This window comes from Dipodomys merriami, unplaced genomic scaffold (genome assembly GCF_024711535.1).
Source record: "Dipodomys merriami isolate MVZ:Mamm:240054 unplaced genomic scaffold, mDipMer1.0.p SCAF_28, whole genome shotgun sequence".
NCBI lineage: Eukaryota > Metazoa > Chordata > Mammalia > Rodentia > Heteromyidae > Dipodomys > Dipodomys merriami.
Window position 1 is genome coordinate 17,983,169 of NW_027204270.1, and position 19,090 is coordinate 18,002,258.

The following is a 19,090-nucleotide window of genomic DNA, read 5'->3' on the forward strand; positions in this document are numbered from 1 at the left end:
GCCCCAGGCCCTCATTCCTCCCCAGCAGCTCACCTCTCCCAGTCCTGGCCTCCAGACGATCATCCAGTAACACACAGACCTGGGAGACCGAAGGCGAAGGCAGGCGCTGTGTCTGCCATTCTGCCTCCAGGAGGCCCCCAAATGGAGGGTCTTATAACAACATCCAGGCCGGCCTGGAAAGCCGTGCTCAAGACCCTGCAAGGCAAGCCTGCGTCCAGCTGCTGCCAGAAGAGAGGACGCGGGAGGTGGGAGGGCACTGTCGGCCAGAGGAGGGAATCATAGCGCCAAGAAAGGCAAGACACATTCAGTGAAGTTCTGCTCCTTTCCCCTCAGGCCCAGAATGGCCGAGTGAGCTGCGAGGTGGGACAGCCCGCCCCCTAGGGAATGGGGCGCGGACAGGGCGTCACAGGGGTGTCCCGGTGGTGCCACGTCTCGCCTGCCCTCTGCAGGGATTGCAGGAGTGAGTCCAGAAAGAACAGGCCCTTCTCGGGCAGAGGTCGGGTGAGGCAAAGGCCCTGGGGCAGGAGGAAAGAGCTGCTGGGGGTGAGGGGGAGGGAGGAGTGGACACAGAGGATGCTGGGAAGGAGACGGAGGATCATGGAGCGCCGCAGGCAAAGGAGAGCAACTTCCCTGAAAGAGCTGATCACCGAGGGCCCCCTTGGCCTTTGGGGAGTCCAGCTGCAGGGCTGGGGAGACCGAGGCAGGGGACAGGAAGAAGCAGTCCTCACGAAGCCCCCAGCCTTGTCTTTCTGCACTCTGGACAGGCCAAGACTGAGGCCACGCAAGTCCCAGGGACATGGAGGCTGGCACTGAAGGAGGTGATCATCAACCTCACGCTTGGGGTACAGTTGTTAGTGCTGCGTGTCCCGGCCCCCCCGGTTGTCCCTGCCTGCTCTTGCCAGGCCCCCCCTTCCCCAGGCCCGGCCACCCCCTGCAGCCTCACCACCTCCCCGCTAATGAAGGTGTTACTCCACCAAGCAGCGAGAAAGCCGTGTTGTCACCGCTTCAATTATTTATCTGTTTACTCGGCTGTAGCTTTTGGCTTGTCTCAGCAACTCCATGACAGACGGAGCGCCGGCCTCCGGTGCGCAGCCGGGCTCCACGTTAACAGCCCGCGGAGAAGGCTGCGGTGGAGGAGGCCACGGGCCGAGGCTGGCGGCCCCACGCCTGGGAACCCATTCATCCAGGGGGGCTCCCATGCGGGATGCTACAAGGGGCTTCTCCATGGCAACGGAACTGGGGGGCTGGGAGCTGCCCCCTGCCAGACACGGCCGTGCCCACAGCGACGCAGATCCAGCGCCAGCACTTATTGAGCACCCAGGGTGTGCTGGGCATAGATCTCACCGGGCACAGATCGCTCCCTCCTGTGAAGAAAGAGGGGGGGAGGTCTCCAACACCAAGGGTCATCGGGATGAAGGTGCATTCACAGAGGGCCAAGCGTGAGCTGTGGCTCAAGTGGTAGAGCGCTAGCCTTGAGCAGGAAAATGTTCAGGGACCGTGCCCAGGCCCCGAGTTCAAGCCCCAGGTGGGCATGTGTGAGCACTGTCTGGTGATTTGGGGTCCACTCAGCTGGGGCCTCCCTCCCTCTTTTCTCCCTCCTTCTCCCCTCCCTCCCTCCTCCTCCTCCTCTCCCTCCCTCCCTCCCTCCAGGTGCGGCTTTTATCTCCTTCTAAAACACAGCAGCCCTTATCGGCCCAATCTCAAATTTCACTCCATTTTTTTTATTACACAAAGGAGGGAAAAAAAATCTGTCAGTAAAACTGTCTCTTCGAATTTATTCTCTGGGACGGAGGGTTTTATCACTAGGAAAATACACCCACTCCCACATGCACGCCCCCCCACACCCCAGATAAAGCAGGCGAGAATTACCCGAGTCGTAAATCCGCCGTGCTGGCTGAGGGCTGGGCCGGGGAGTTTCAAGGACAAGGCTGGTTTACGTTTCTCTCTCCCGGGGCGTCTCTGGGGTCCCGCTGCCAGGCAGAAGCATGGAGCTTTCTCCCAGAACCTACCCAGGGGACCAAGACCTAGTACTGCTCCCAGTCCCCCAGGGTGGCATGCTGGGGGACAGGCCACCCTCTAGGCCCTGTCCCCAGCCCTCCGACCTCCCTCCTCCACTTCCTGTAAGACTCAGGACAGCTGAGGCTGGAGTTTGACAGGCTGCCTTCAGGCAGGTAAGGCTGCAGGGTAGAGGCCCCAAGACAGAGGCTAGGTAAGGTGGAGCTCTATCCAGGCTGTGGGCAGGTGCCAGGCTGAGAGCTGGGTCCTTCTAATTCTGGGAACTGGTTCCCCGGGCCCGAGCATGACCAGGCCCCCGGGGTGAGGTGGGCAGGGCCACGGGCATAGCACCGTCCACGCTGCCTGACCTGTGGTCGTTGGGTTCCTAGGAAGGCAGAGGCTGCAGCGATGGGTACTTGCTAAGAGTTACTGGGTGATCCGCACAGTACTCAGGGAGGCTGCGGGTGTGTCTTACAGAGGCAGGAAAGGAAGTGGGGACCCAGGAATTGCTGTTTCTCCCCAAACCAGCTCAAAGACATCAGAGCAGGTGCCCGGAGCGGGGAGCGTGGCAGGCAGGCAGGCAGACACGGGGAAGCTGCTACAGAAGAGATACCGGCCCCCAAGCCACGCACTGGGGACCAAGGACATGTGACATGCTCTCTTCTACTATCCTGGTTATGCTCAGGCAGTGAAGATCAGGAGGATAAACGCTCCAGCCCCCCCCCCCCCATCTCACTCAATAAAGGAGGGCGGAGGGCGGAGGGCGGAGGGCGGAGGGCGGAGGGCGGAGGGCGTGTGGCCCAAGCCTGCCACCCAGCTCTGCGGGAGGCCAAGGCGGGCTTGCCACCCCAGGCCAGCCCTGGTACCACGTGAAGATGCTCTCTGAAAACTGAAGTTATCTGCGGCGCACCTGTGACCCCTGTAAATGCGAGGCCCTGAGTTCAAACCTCAGCACTGCCGAATCAGAAGACACTCCACAAGATTCTGCCCAAGACAGCACCGCAGTTATTCATGGAGTTAGGACAGAAGGAGGAGGGAGGGAGAGAGAGAGAGACAGAGACAGAGAGACAGAAAGAGAGACATACAGAGACAGACAGAGACAGAGACAGAGACACAGAGACAGAGAGACAAAGAGACAGAGAGAGACAGAAAGAGAGACATAGAGAGACAGACAGAGACAGACAGAGACAGAGACAGAGAGGTGCCTGCCACCACTGCACACCCTCCCTTGTATCATGAGTCTGGGAACCATGAGCACACAGTCTGGCATGTAGGTGCTTAACACAGTCCCTGACACACACAAATCACCAGCAAGACGAGGAACCATCCTGGGAGGCGTGTGCCACGGCTCCCATGTTGCAGATAAAGAAGCGAGGCCCAGAAAAGAGGTGAGTTAGAGCCCACCCTCCCAGCATGGCTGAGGAAAAGAGCAGGAGCAGGTCTCATTGCAGGTTGTAGGGGTGTGTGTGTGTGTGTGTGTGTGTGTGTGTGTGTGTGTGTGTGTGTGGTCTGAGCCTGCAGGCACCTTCTGGGGCTTGGAATTGGGGTGAGGAGATCTCATAGCCTTTGATTCAGGTTCTACCTCTGCCTCGTTTTCTGTGAAAATGAGAAGCATTATTCCTTCCGGCCAGGCACTTGGGTGAGGGCCCCGTGTAAAAGAACACACACAGAGCTTCACGTGGGAGCTCAGGGGGCCCCTTCACCCACGGAGGACATGTGCCAGGACCCCGAGGGATGCTCCCCAAATAAAAACATAAAAATCAACCCAGCCGGGCGCTGGTGGCTCACGCCTGCATTCCTAGCTACTCAGGAGGCTGAGATCTGAGGATCACAGCTCAAAGCCAGCCCCGGCAAAAAAGTCTGTGAAACTCTTTATCTCCAATTAACCATGAGAAAACCGGAAATGGCGCTGTGGCTCAAGTGATAGAGCGCTTGCCTTGAGCTGAAGAGCTGAGGGACAGCGCCCAGGCCCAGAGTTCAAGCCCCACAACTGACAAACAACAAACAAAAACCCAACCCTCAGCTCTGGGTCCTACATGTGCCGTAGACTTTTATACTTTTCCTACATACAACGACAGATCTATGATAACACTGCATCCCCACAATGAGGCACAAGCAAGAGTAGCAACAGTAAGATTCGCAACAGTAACCAGAAGGAAACAGAGTGATTACCACAATGTACACTCAACTAGGTCCCAGGATCTAGTTGAATATGGCTGCCACCAAGCTGGGTGAATTTTTTAAGTGGAGCCACTGTGGAATGACCAAGAAACAGTCCAGTCAAATAGTGTGTGGGTCCCTCTCCCCCCGCCCCGCCACTCCCTCCCCCCATGGCCTGTCCACCTTGTTTTAGTTTGGAAAACCAAATAAGTCTCCAACTTCAGCCACCACTGCCATGTCCCTCAGTGTTGTCATCTGAAAAAATAAAAGGTGTGTGTGTGTGTGTGTGTGTGTGTGTGTGTGTGTGTGTGTGTGTGTGTGTGTGTGTGTGTCTGGTGTGGTGGGGGGGGTAATCACCTGCTTCCACCCCCAACCTCCTACTCTTTGTGTTGCACAAAACCAATTACAGGTTGGAAATGGCTGTAATAAAGTTGATATCCCACTTACGGGCCAATCCTGCGGCGGCTGCGAAGTGTAATAGCGGCGGAGTGGAACCCAGTGGCTCTGCCGGAGCTGTTTAAATTGTCTGCCTACATTATCCTCTCTCCTCTCCTGCCGGCAAGGGATTTGCTCTCCTTAGAGATGCAGCGGCGGAGGCCCGTGTGTCCAGGGAGGTGAGAGGGTTTTTAATGCGCTGATTAGCTATGGAGAACCGAGGCCCCTCCCAGCCTGTACCTGCCCGGCACAGGTTCAAAGCCCAGCCTGGCCAGCCAGGCTCCCCAGCTGGGAATGGACGGGCAGCCGTGAGGCCGGCCTTCCAGGGCTGCTGAGGAGAAGGAGGTCACAGCGACCAGGTGCGATCCTCTCCCAGGAGGTGAATTCTCATCGACACGACTGATCACGAGCCTCAGTTTCCTGTCCGGTAAAGTGCGCCCCGGTGCTATCCCAGAGCCTCTGAGGATCTGGGGATCGTGGTTTGAAGCCAGCCCAGGCAGAAAAGTCCATAAGGTTCTTATTTGCCACCAACCAGAATAAAACCTGGAAGTTGCGCTGTGACTCGAGTGGTAGAGTACCAGCCTTGAGTGAAAAAGCTGAGCGACAGTGCCCAGGCCCTGAGTTCAAGCTCCAGTACTAGCACACGTGTATGCGTGCGTGCACACACACACACACACACACACACACACACACACACACACTGATGAGGATCAAACTGTGCCCTACAGTTAGAAAATACTGTAAGGAACTACAACAAAGGAGAAGGTGAAGAACCTTTCTGGAAACTTCCTCCATGCAATTGTTACCTCCTTCCCCATCTCACTCAGCCTGGGTCTGGCCTGGGGGCGCAGCACATAGTATGTCCTCGATGTCCATGAAATACACATGGCTCAGTGACAGAGCAATTGACTCCTTGCTCTCCGTCCAGACTCCTGGATTATGCTGAGATGCTTCCTCGGGGCTGGGGACCAAGATGGCGTCGGATCAGCCAGCTTCCTGAGGGGCGGCATCCAGGCCGTCAACCCCGGACCCCGGCCCGGGGCGTTGGTGATGCATCTGTGCATTTTTCGCCTGAGCATCTTGTGTGCACGGTGCGCAGCTGGAGGCGGCCGCTGGCTGGGCGGAGTCCCGGGGAGATCTGACAGTGCTGAGGTGGGAGCTCCCTCCACCCCAACCCCAGCAGAGCCAGCAGCCCAGAACAGAGATGGAGTGTTCAACGCTGTGTCCCCAACTTCTAGAACAGATTAGGCCACATAGCACACTCCATTCATTGTGTGTGTGTGTGTGTGTGTGTGTGTGTGTGTGTGTGTGTGTGCATGAGTGTGTACTGGTCCTTGGGCTTTAACACAGGGCTTTTGTGCTCAAAGCTAGTGTTCTACCACTTGAGCCATGACTCTACTTCTGGCATTTTGCTAGTTGATTGGAAAAGAGAATCTCACAGGCTTCTCTGCCTGACCAGGCTTGGAACCTTGATCCTCAGATCTGTTTCTGGACTAGCTAGGATTACAGAAGTGAGCTACAGCATCCAGCAGCAACTGTTTTTAAATAGACGTGAACCTCTTTTTCTTTTTCTTTTTTCTTTAAACAGCTGCAGCGACTCCAGTCAGAGATGCGATCTCACTCACCCAGGCTGCCAGCTACTCCTGTGGAGGGAAACTCAGGGTCTGTTTCCAAAGTCTAAGCTGGAGCGAGTCTGGCAGGAGGGCTGGGTTCAGTTTGTGGGGTCTGGCAGGAGGGCTGGGTTCAGTTTGTGGGGTCAAGGGCAAGGAAGAGAGTGGGTATTGTAAGTGGAGGGATGCCCCTCCCCAGGCAGAGACACCCCCCCTCCCCGGGGAAGTGAGGAGAAGGGAGGGGAGCAGGAAGTGGGGGATAGAGATGTAGCCGCGTGATGGTCCAGTGTGCAGATGTGGGTGCCCGTCTCTTGTTACCATGGTGACCTGGACCGCTCTTCCCCTAAGCCTCCCACCCACCTGTTCTCCATCCTGAAGCTGCTCCTGCAGCCCAGACACAGGGGTGGGGGTGGGGGGATGGGTACAAGGAAGGATGCTCGCTTCCTAGGGACACGAAGGAGGGGGGAAACCCTGAAGTTAAGTGCCACCCCCACCCCGGGTGGCCAGATTCTACCCCTACTCTGTTTCCTCCGAGAGTTCCGGTTTCTGGCAGGGCTGGTCTCGGGGTAATTGGCTCCCCCCCACCCCCGCACATGTGGGAGATCCGGTTGACAGAGACAGCTGGTGTCATAAATTGCCTGTCGCATCTGGTTACTGTGCAATGGCAGACAGCCGCTCGGGGACGGGGCAGGCGGGCGGGGGATCGGCTGCCGTCTCCCCGTGGGCCTGCGCACCACGCGTGGGCAGGTGCTTGGGCAGGTGCTGGGGGCGGGGTGCTGCGGGAGTGAGCGTGAGGGTGGTAGGGAAGCAGGCTGTGTGGATGGGGAAGAGAGTGTGTCCGAGTGGCAAGAATCCTCTGTGCGTGTGCTCGCATGTGTGCGTGCACGCGCGCGTGTGTGCAGACACGCACCTACCTGCAGGTTTGCGGACCCCGTCCCCTCCCCCTTCCCGCTCCAGACCAGAGGACCTGGGGGGCGTCAGCTAGGTGTGTGGGGTGAAGAGTTGCTACTGGCCACCATGCTACATCTACCAGGCCAGCCCCGCCCCCTTGCCTTCTTCCACGCCCACGCTGGCTTCAACAGCCTAATATAAAAGCCACAGCCATGACCCGAGACCCCCAACTCCACCTGACACAAGTGGGGATGCTCTGAGGCCCCTGTCCCTGCCCCCTGTACCCTCCTGCAGGGAACAAACAAGAGGCAGGAGATGGGCAGACGGTGGACCTTCAAGGCACAGTGGCCACCAGAGACAGCGTGAGGAGGGGTTGGGGTGGGGTGAGTGTTTCCCTGGATTAGAGTCTGTGAACTCCAGGTGGAGTTGTCTGGATTCTGAAACCTTTTGTTCTTGCGTCTGTTCTTCGTTGGTTGTTGTATGATGATAGGGTCTCACGGTGTAGCCCGGCCTGGCTTTGAACTCTCCATCCTCCTGCCTCAGCCTACTGGATGCTGGGATGGTAGACATGGTCACCATGTGTGGTAGCCATGAAGCTGGGTGTGGTAGTGACTCGACACCTCAAGTTCAAGTCCAATTCTAGACATCACGCCTGGTAGATGAAACGTGTCTGCAGGCACGCCATCTCTGGGCAGCTGGTGGGTACAGGGTGTTCCTCCGTGTGCTTGGGGTGGGGGGAGGCCCCAGCCCTGAGTAAAAGCCCTGAGCTGGGAACTCCATGACCAGCTGTGAGAAACTCAGCACAACAGACATCATTGCTATTATTATTGTTATTTGTGTGTGTGCCAGTACTGGGACTTGAACTCAAGGGCTAGGCACTGGCCCCTGGGCTTTTGTTGCTCAAGGCTAGAGCTTTACCACTTGAGCTACATCTCCACGTCTGGCCTTTTGGTGGTTAACTGGCAGTAAGAGTCTTACAGACTTTCCTCCACTGGCTGGCTTTGAACCCCAATCCTCAGATTTAGCCTCCTGAGTAGCTAGGATTACAGGCCTGGGCCACCAGCACCTGGCTTATTGATACTATTTTATGAGGGGCAGAAGAACACTTGGAGCCTCTGAAGGCCTTTTTGGGGGAGAGGCTGGTACCAGCGCATCCCAGATGCCCCCGGCCACGGTGTGTGTGCTGACCCAGGAGCAAGGTGTGCAGATTTGGCTGTGAACTGAGTCTTTGGAGTCCAGGAACCAGTCAGGGAGCGGTTGGGGGCTGGGACCCAGCTGGATCCTCTCTGATCCCGTGTTTGTCTCCGTGCGGGAGGCCTTGGCTGTGACCCCTCGCGGCAGGCCTTGTGCCAACCTTGTCGGCGAGCACACGTGTGAGGACAGGTTGTGTCAGCAGAGGCTCTGCACAGGGACAGCTGCCCGGCTTGGGCCAGTCCGGCTGGCTGGTGCAGGCGGGAGGGGGTGCTGCTGGGACTCACGGGTGAGGGATCTCTCTCTGCCAATCAGCCTGGGCCGTGGTGCTCGGCCAGCTCTGTAAACAATCAGGCTGTGTCAGCAGGCCTGGCTGCCGGCCAGGCTTGGCGGTGGCCTCTACCAGCCTGTGTACCTGCTAAACACGGGCAGCTGGGCTGGCAGGGGTGGCTGGCCAGCACGTCCTGCCCTCTGTAATTAACGCCGTGTGCAGGGCCGCTCAGCCTGTCTGTCCACCTGCCGGCTGGTCCTGGGAAGAGCTCTGGACCAGGAACTCTGGCAGCCTGCTAGGCAGGACACGTCCTAGACTGGGGCTCTGGGGTCCGCGCCCCATCCCTGCTCAGGGGCCAACTGGAAGTGGATGCTGGGAAATGTGCCTTCTTTCTCTCTGGGCCTCAGTTTCCTCATCTGGCCAGTGGGATGGGATGGTGGCCCAGGGGGTTCTTCTCTGGGGGCCAACAAGAGGGTGGGAGAGGTGTGCACACCTTCCTCCTCCTCCTCCTGCTTTTCCTCCTCCTCTTCTGCTTCTTTTTCTTTCTCCTCCTCTTCCTGTTCCCCCTCTTCTTCCTTCTCCTCTTCCTTCTCTTCCCCTTTCCTCACCCAACATAGACAGAGGGGGCCTTGTATGGTGTGAATGGCTCGGGGAGGGCGGCCTGGGGAAGGGGCTGCTTGCTGCTTTCTCCACTTCCCTGTGGGGTCCTCTCCAGTGAGTGCAGTGGCTTGGGCATCTGGCTTCTCAGTCCCAGAAACACAACCCTGAGCGTTGCTCTGCGTATACTCCAAATGGACCTGCTAAGTGCACCTCAGGGCTGAGCCCCACGCCGCGGCTTACCGCCTCACATTCTACACCCCAGGGGCTGATCTTCAGTTTCAAAACACCAAAGAACTGTAAAGTCACCGATGGAGCCACCGCTGGTGTCTACAATGAAAGGCCACCCATGTGTGCATTGCTGGATTTCTCTCCTATACATCTTTTGTCTTCACTCACTGGATCCATCTATCCACCAGCCATCTACCCATCCATCCATCCACCCACCCATCCATTCATTCATATATACATAATGCACTCACTCATCCATCCACCTACCCACCCACCCACCTATCCAACCATCTATCCATCTACCATCATCCATCCATACTTCAATCCATTCATGCACCCTTCCACCTACTGCCCATCCATCTATCCATCTATCCATCCATCCATCTGCTCATCCATCTGCCCATCCATTTGCCCATCCATCCATCCAACCATCCATCTGCTCATCCATGTGCCCATCCATCCATCCTTCCACCCATCCATCCATCCATCTGACCATCCATTTGCCCATCCATCAATCTATCCAACCATCCATCTCCCATCCATTTATACATCCATCCATCTGTCTACCCATCTATCCATCCATCCATCCATCCTTCAACCATTTATCCATACTTCCACCCATCCATCTATCCATCTACCCATCCATCTGCCCAACCATCCATCAATCCTCACCCACCTAGATGCCTTATTCTCAAGTCTACAGCATAAATCTCATGATTCAGAGTTGGACACTTATTTACCAGTCTTGTTTTGGGGGGTCTGAAACCTAGACTGGTATCTGAGGCTTGCTTTCTCTCATTAGCTGGTGCTCTATGACTTAAACCATGCCTCCAACCCCTGCAAGTCTTTTTAAAGGTAAAATTTATATACCATGAACCGTACACATCTTCAGGCCCTCTCTCAATTATTTGAATGTCCACAGAAACATACACCCATGTCACAATACCCCTTCTTGTCACAGAACTACATGACTTTAGAAAGCTCTCCACCCCTTCCCTGAGGCAGCCACGGTCTTGGTTTTCTTCCCACCATTTCCCGCCCCCTCCCCCCCGATTTAGGATGTTATATAAATCTACCTAGTTTTAGTGGAGACTCTCATGATATTATCAATGAAATTCTTGAGACCTACCCATGCCATGTGAGCTACAGTTTATTCCTTAAGAAAAAAATCACTGTGTAGTACTCCACCCTTAGGAGACAACGGGGTGTAACCATTGCTTTGCTTCCAGGTATCTCTACATTCTTCAGTCAGACTCTGCTAAGTAAAAGGTGCTGGAATATTCTTTCTTACGCATGATTTAAACAAATAAAAAAGGAATGCTCTTTTAATTTCTTTTAGGGCTGTTTTGTATGACAGAGCTGGTTCATTGTGGCAAGAGTTCCATAATCACCTACTATGTGTGAGTCCTGTGCTAAACATGCAGTGAACAAGCTGCCTAATAAAAAAAAATCACCCAGTATATGAAAAAGAAAAAAAAAATCACAAAATCGTTATCAGGCTTAGAATGAACATTTGGTATTATTACAACCAGAAAAAAAAAATCCTATTTGCTTTTCATTATAGATCTGGTTGTGTTTTGTTTTCTTCTTCCCAGAGAGCAAAGGAACTTCATGGGCAGAATGATTTTTTTAAAAAAAGAAAGGAGAATCCAGGTACTGGTGGCTCACGTCTGTAATAATCCTAGCTACGTGGGAGGCTGCAGATCTGAGAATCCTGGTTCAAAGCCAGCCTGGGCAGAAAAAAAGTCCGTGCAATTTTACCTCCAATCAATCAGCCAAGAAGAAGCTGGGAATGGAGGAATGACTCAAGTGGTAGAGCACCAGCTGTGAGGGGAAGAAAAAAAAGAAGCTCAGGGGAGGTGTGAGGGCTTGAACTCAAGCCCCAGTAAGATGCAGCATGCTGACCTGGCTTTTGAGAGGCCAGGCAGTGTAGCCTGGGGACCTGGTCCCCTCACCTGGGTGAGGACACAGCAGCCGCGGTCCCAGGGGAGGCAGGGGGGACAGGGCAGAGTCAGCCATCACAACTCAATGCCCTCCGGGCCTTTGCACAGGACCCGGCCCTCAGGAAGTGGGCATCACAGGGAGGAGACCGACCACTCCACCATTCGGTACACGCCTTGAGATGAGGGAGGACAGAGGGGAAGCCGCCGGAGGTCAGGTTACGTAAGGACTTCATGGCTGAGCTTTATTCTTTCCGGGCAGGGGTGGGGGGTTGGGAGGGAAAGACATCGGAGGGTCTTACGCCAGAGAGTGACCTGGACAGGCTTCATGTGTTTAACAAAGTTCTTTGAGGCCGGATGCAGCGGCTCACACCCGCAACTCCAGTTACTTAGCAGGAGGAAGTTGGAAGGATGGAGGTTTGGGGCTAGCCTAGAAGAAAAGGTAGCGAGACCTCATCTTGGATAATGAGCTGAGCCTGGCAGTGCCTGCTTGTCAACCCCGTTACACCGAAGGCATCCGTGGAAGAGGTCAGAGAACTACCTGAGAAAGAACTAAAGCCCAAAATGGCCGGGAGCGTGGTTCAGGCGGGACAGTGCCTGCCTAGCGAGCACAAGCCCGGACAGACCTGGTGCCACACACACAAAGTCCCTTTAGCTGTTGGTGGGGCTAGAGCCAGGGCCCCCTTCCAGCTGTGGGGAGGAGCCAGCCCCTGCCTGGGCATGAAGAAGACAGAGGCAGGGCACCCCTGTATCTGGAGAATCTTAATGCACATGTAAAGGTCAAGCAGAGGACATTCTAGAAGATCTCAGACTTTGGCACAGCTATCTTAAAAGCGCAGATGGAGGCCGTGGCCCACGGTCAGGCAGTGTGTGTGTGTGTGTGTGTGTGTGCGCGCGTGAAATCCCACCTCTCCCTGAACACAAGCCCTGTGCCCTCGGCTGGCATGGCTACTCACACAGCTGGGACATGGGCAGACATAGTCACAGCCGGAAGCCCAGGGACAAGGGCATGAATGGGTTGATGTGACAGGGCCACAGGCCCAGCCCTCTGTAACACCGGGGTGCTTGGGGCTGGGTTGGTGTGGGTGTGGTGGTGAGCTCTCCGTCTCCAGAGGCATGTAAGCAGCAGTGAGATGATGCTGAGCCCCGTGAAGGGGCCGTGGACACCTTCTCCCCTTCTCTTCAGCTTGCTGTGTCAAACTGACACTGTCCTCTTCTTCTAGGCCTCACTGGCCTGCTAAACCAGGCCCCAAACCGCCTGACGGGTCAGGTACATAGCACGTCATCAAAGGCGTAGCCAATGGCGGTGAGTGGTGTGTAATCTGCAGCAGCAGTGTGGACAGCGCCCAGTGCCCCAGTGTCTGGACATCTGGTCTACCCTCAGACAAAGGAGCCCGAAGAGACCTCCCTGAGATCTCCTGCCGAGGAGAGGAAGACAGCCGGGTCCCCAGCCCGGCCCATGTCCAGTGTAGCACAACCACGGTCATGAAGGTGGCCTCCAGCCGGCCATGGGGGTGGGTCCTGCTTTGGATCCCTGGCAGCACCGGTGCCCGGTGCCCGCCACGTGCCAGCCCTGTGGGATGCTGAGCTCCGAGTCCAGCTACCCGGGGTGGGGGCGGGGTCCGGTCCGTGTGCTCTGGGCTCGGGGAAGATTAGGGAAGGCCCCAGCCACACGTGCCAGGGGAGAGGACGGCTCGGAATTGGTTTCTCCCTTGTTTAAATTGAGGTCTTCAAAGGCGCCACTTCAACAAGCCAGGGTGGGGGATGAGAACGGGGCGCGGGGTCTTCAATTCTGCTCTCTGCAGGGAGCCGAGTGGAAAATGAAGCTGCCAGCCAGCAGAGCCGGGAGGGAAGCGGCGATGGCAGGAGGGTGGAGGAGGGCTGGTGCCCACGGCTACAAACGGGACTCTTCCAAACGGCATGGTAGGAGTTCCGGGGACCAGAAGGAAGCTTCTAGAATGCTTATGTAGGGGGAAACTGCCCCAGAGAGTGAGAGGACAGGTTAAGGTCACACAGCAAGTTCCCTTGCTAATGAGGTGCCTTCCAGGAAGAAGCCTGGTTCTTCTACAACGGATCCTAGCGGGAGGGGAGGGGAGGGAGGGCAGACAGGGAAGCGCAGGGCTCCTTGCTGCTAGGGTATCCGTTGGGGCACACTCACTTCCACCTGGTAAAGATCGGCAAAGTGACCGTTGAAAGTAGAATGAAAGGAGGGACTGCAGCTGGACGGTCTGATGGCATGGACAGTCTGATGGTGTGGGCAGTCTGATGGCATGGGTGGTCTGATGGCGTAGTCGTGGACGCTCCTTAGCCTGGGGAGGCATCAGACTGCTGTGGAGACACAGCTCCACCTCTGAAGGATTCCCCAGCCAAGCACAGACCCTGCACCTCCAGGAACCTTCCAGGCCAGGGGTGACCTTCTGTATGGGAACTGGTCAGGGGCACCCAGTCTCCCTATTTCCTCCTCCTCCTTCTCCTCTTCTCCCTCCTCCTCCTGTTCCTTCTCTTCCTCTTCCTCCTTCCCTCCCTCACTCCAACCAGCTATGGCACCTCATCCCTGTGACCTTCTAGATTCTCCTCTGTGTGTGTGTGTGTGTGTGTGTGTGTGTGTGTGTGTGTGTGTGTGTGTGTGTGTGTACCAATACTAGAACTCAGAGTCTGGGTGCTTTTTTGCTCCAGGCTGCTTCTTTCCCACTTGAGCCATGCCTCCGCTTCTGGCTTTGTGTTGGTTAGGTGGAGATGTTGAATCTCACAGACTTTCCTGCCTGGACTGGCTTCCACATGGGATCCTTAGATCTGTTTCCCGAGTAGCTGGGTTACGGGTGTGAGCCATGACACCTGCCCCTCCTGGATTATTCTTAGCCTCACAGAGGAGACGGCGCCAAGTCAGCCACCCCCGAGGCCCACACTTGCTCCAGGCTGTCCCTCGAATCCAGCCAGTGTGATTGCCGTTCTTGCTCACCCTCGGCAGCAGGGCCATCCCAGGCTGCTCCCCCGGCCCCTCACCCCTGCTCCAGCCCTCCCTCCCTCCACGCAAGTGCTCAGCCCCACCCCCAGGCACCACCCTGCTGAGAAGAGGCTGGAGGGGGGGGGGGACCCCAGCGACAATCCATCCATCCTGGGGGGGGGGAGCGGCTGGAATTGATAGGGCGGCATAGGATTCTATATTAACACAGAGAAGAGACAAGCCCCGCTTCCACTCGCAGAGCGGTGAGGGCGGCTGAGGAAGGTGGGTGGGCAGCTGTCGGTCTGCGGCTTCTCTCACCTTCTGCTCTGAGCCTCTCGGGTGGGTTCCAGTCCTGTCCTTCCAGCAGTTTCTAAACGACTGGGGTGGGGGTAGGGGAGGAACTGGCGCTGTCCAACAATTGTGACAGGGCTGTCTTTCTGGCATGGAGTGAGCCCTACGCAGCACCGGGACAGGACCCGGCCAAGCATGGCCACGCACCATCATAGTCTGAGCCTTCACAGGTGTCTGGGTCCCTCACAGCCCCCCACCCCTCCATGCCTCCCACCCCAAAGAGTTCACCCCACTGGCCATTTCCTACCAAGCACCAAAGAAGCAAACCGCAGGGCTGGAGCCCCAGCTGCCTGGGCCTTGAGCTTGGGGGCGTGGGGCGGCTCCAGGGGTTGACGGGGGTTTACGTTTCATGTTGGACTGTCTGGCAGAAAGTCACCGGCTCCCCGGGCCACAGCTGCTGCCAATGGCTAGAACACGAGGCCCGCCCACTTCCATCTTGTAAAGATCCGTGGAGGGGCTCGTGGAAGCAGAATAAAATAAATTCTGTTCGCCGTGGTGTGGCCAGGTAGAGAATGACCAGCAGGCTGGAGGGGGACACGGGGTGCCGGGCCCAGCATCCCTGCCTTCAGAGGTGTGTGCGTACCACGCACCCACCTACCTACCCACCACCGGGGGCTGGCATGGGGCTGCGTGTACCAAATCCATCCCAAAGATCCCATCCCTGGAAGGCACGTTCCAGCTCAGGATGGGCAGACATTTGCTGTAAGAGGCAGAAAGTCGCTGTTTTAAGCTCTGCGGGCCACGTGGCTGTAACCACTAAATCTGCAATCGAAAACCTATATCAAGGAACACGCTCCACGGTGTTCACGTGATCCTGGCGGTGGACCTGGCTGATCTCAGCAACTCCAGGAGCCCTGGGCTGGGCATGCAGGGACCCCGGGCTGGGGATCGGCAATTCTGACTCCAGCAACAGAGGCAAGGCCAGTCCAAAGACTGCGGCGGACACAGGCTGTCTGCTGCCCTCGGCCAGCTCAGGCTGTGGGCCTGATGTCCCCTCCCCTTCCTGTCACTGCTGGGCAGGCTGGGGCCTCCTCCAGGACCTCTTCCTGCCCTGCCCCTCAGGGCCCAGGGAGCCCCTTCCCTGGAGCATCTGTGTGGAAAGGACAGAGGATGCCCAGGGGGTGCTCGGAGAGCAGGTCCTAAGTGGGGTCAGGGCAGAGGAGACAGGCGGCACTCTGGGTGGAACTGGCTCCCTCTTTCCCGCCCTCCGATCACCTCACCCCCACCGCCCACCCTCGTCCACCCAGGAACTTCCTCCACTTCCTAAGTGAGGTCCTCACCTCCTCTATGATGCCCCCCCACATGGACTCTCAGGTACCCTCATGCCTGCAGCCCCCCAAGTCAGCTGTGTCCCCATCCCATGGCTTTTATCTCCTAATTACCCACTGGACAGGGCTGAAGCTCACATGCCTCTGAGGGCCTTTTGTTACACAGCGCTACCCATGGCAAAGAAGAACTGACACACATGTGGCCAGGAATCTGGGCTCGGGAGTCTAGCTGCCTGAGATCAGCTTCTGCTCCCCCACGGAGGGCTGTGTGGCTTGGAAATAGTTGCCTTGCCTCTCTGGACTTTGGTTCCCTCATCGACACAGTGCAAATGATAATAGGGCAGGGTCAGGATTGAATGATGGAAGGGCCTAGAAACAGTGCTGAACGCACAGCCAGGGCGTTCATCATTGACTCAAAACAACATTTCTAATTCAGGGGCCATGAGGGTACACTTCGGGGTCCCCTCCCTCTCCTCTGCAGAGACAGAAGCCCCCCAACTCTAGGCTCCCTTAAGCCTTGTGCACCTTCGAACCCAATTCCCTGCAGCTCACAAGAAAATCCTGCTGGAGTCAGGGCCTGGAAGACCCTGGCCGAGCCTCGCCTGCCCGCCCACAGGAGGACTCCTTGTCTGGGCACGTGGGAGATCCCTGGCTGAGCGCGGCTGGTGCCCAAAGTGTGCGTGAGGACGAGCGCTCAGCAGCGCTCAGCCAGCCGGGGCTGTGGGGACATGGGGCGGGGTGCCCTCCCTCCAGCTGCCTGGAAAGTGGGTGGTGGCGGCAGGGAGGCTAGCAGTGGGTGAAGATGAGGACAGGGACTGGGTAGAAAGAGGGAGGTAGGGAGGGAAGAGAGGAGAGAGAGAGAAGGAGAGAGAGAGAGAGAGAGAGAGAGAGAGAGAGAGAGAGAGAGAGAGAGAGAGGAGAGAGAGAGAAGGAGAGAGAGAGGAGAGAGAGACAGACAGAGAGACAGAGAGACAGAGAGAGAGAGAGAGAGAGAGAGAGAGAGAGAGAGCGCACCCAGGAAGGCAGGGGTGGCTGTGAGCTACTCTCTATGCATAGACAGGGGGGCGGCAGCTATCTAAGCAGTACTTTTCTAGAAGCACAGGCCTGGGGTGGGGAGAGGCATCCCCAGAGCATGCCAGGCCCAGAACCTTCTCCAGACATGAAGACCAGCGCCACGCTAGGACCCGGAGTGTCCAGACCTCAGGACTCATGTGGACTTTGGGACAGCGGCTGGGGAAACTGGAGATTGCGCAGAGCGTGTGCGTGCCCTCCCCGCACACTGCTCTTTCTGCAGCGGACAGCCCCGCTAAGTGAGATAAATAAAGGCTATAAATCTGCTGCCACTGAGGCTGGGCTCGGTCACCCTGAGGTTTAAGTTGGGCCCACCAAATGGATCATGTGAGGTGGGGTAGGTGGGGCTGGGGGGGTGAACCCCTTTCAGTTTCTAGACCTTTCTGGGATTCCAGGTTGCGGGGGGGGGGGGGAGCGGGGGGGGGCGGGGGCTGCGAGCCACAGTGAAAATTCTGGCATCACAGCTGCTGTTTGGGTGGGTGAGGTTTCCCACCCTGAGCAGGATGGGCCGGCCCTGCCTGCCCACGCCCCGTCCCCATTTCGGGAGGGAGCAATCAGGGCTCCACGCAGGACTCCTGCGGGCTGACAGCGTCCCTGCCTTATCCCAGAGGGAGGATTTCTCCGACCAGGCTGTGTTTCCAGCCAGCTAGCTACAGCAGAACCCGATGCAGCGAACAGCTGGTCCTGAGAGCAGAGGCTGCTCCCCTGGAGACCCCCACGCCCCTCCACTACACCCCACATCCTGTGGTCTGGGAGTGGGAGCGTGCCCATCCCCCACACCAAGTCCCCCCCTCCCCCCACCCCAGGAGCTCTCCCCAGGAAGGGAGGACTTTCCCCCTCTTCTCTCTCCTCTGGCACCAGTTAAACAAAACCACCCAGGCGGGTAGGGTCACCTGACAATGCAGCATGTAATATCTAAGTGGGAACAACAAGGCATCACATGGGCCGGTTTGCAATTGCCTGAGATAAAACTATTTTCTTTTCAATCTTCCGAGGAAAAGTGACAGATAATAACCAGCCTGGAGATTGTAATATTATTAGGGCCAAAATGTAAGATAAAACCCCTTAAACTGCTTCCTCTTACAAGGAACCAAATAGTTCTTCAACTCATTTAAATAAGGTGATTGTTTTTTCTTGCTCATTATCCTAGGGGCTTGGCTACCCTGCAGCCATGCCCTGCTCCCCCTCCCCCCAGGAGGGATGGTCCTGTTTCTTCTAGCACCTTCGGGGGAGGGGAAGCGGTGGGGGGTGTTTCTAATCAGGTCTCCCATCAGGGATAGGCCAAGCGTTAATAAACCCCCATCAGCATCAGTGTGCTTGCTGCATTCAGAAAGTGCCCAATGAGTGCTCACCGTCGTTAGTGAAGCTGTCACGAGCACGTGGGAACGTGCCACGGTTCTGCTCAAATGGAGACGGGTCACTGTGCACCAGCTAGGAAATGAGGACAGAACGCGTGGGCAGAGGACGCCCTGGGCAGGGCTCAGGGTGGGGGGGCGGGGACCAGGAGCCCCCTGGACAGAGGCTCAGTTGCCTTTAAGACCAGCCATTTCTTAGTCCAAAAGCCCATGGAAACTACACTGGCTCAGCGTGGTCAGTGCCAGGGCAGCTGGGGAAAAAAGCAGCTGAGACAGAAGCCATCCCTTCCTGGGCAACTGTTCCAGAAGGTTCTCAGTGCAGCCTGCCTTCTCCACACACACACACACACACACACACACACACACACACACACACACACACACACACACACACACACCATATACACACCACATACACACCACATACACACACACACCATACACACACACACACACACACACCACATACACACCACATACACACACACACACCATACACACCATACACACACACCACATACACACCACATACACACATACACCATACACACACACACACACCACATACACACATACACCATACACACACACACACACCATACACACACACACCACATACACACACACACACCACATACACACACACACACCACATACACACACACACACACCACATACACACCATACACACACATACCACACACACACCATACACCACACACACACACACACCATACACACACACCACACACACACCACATACACACACACCATACACAC

The 19,090-nt window shown here is 56.7% G+C and overlaps 1 protein-coding gene across 2 annotated transcripts in view; it reads right to left on the bottom strand.

The window, feature by feature from the left end:
* Positions 1-19,090, bottom strand: part of Igsf21 (immunoglobin superfamily member 21) — a 183,619-nt gene that overhangs the window by 62,457 nt on the left and 102,072 nt on the right. The gene's annotated exons all lie outside the window — the stretch shown is intronic.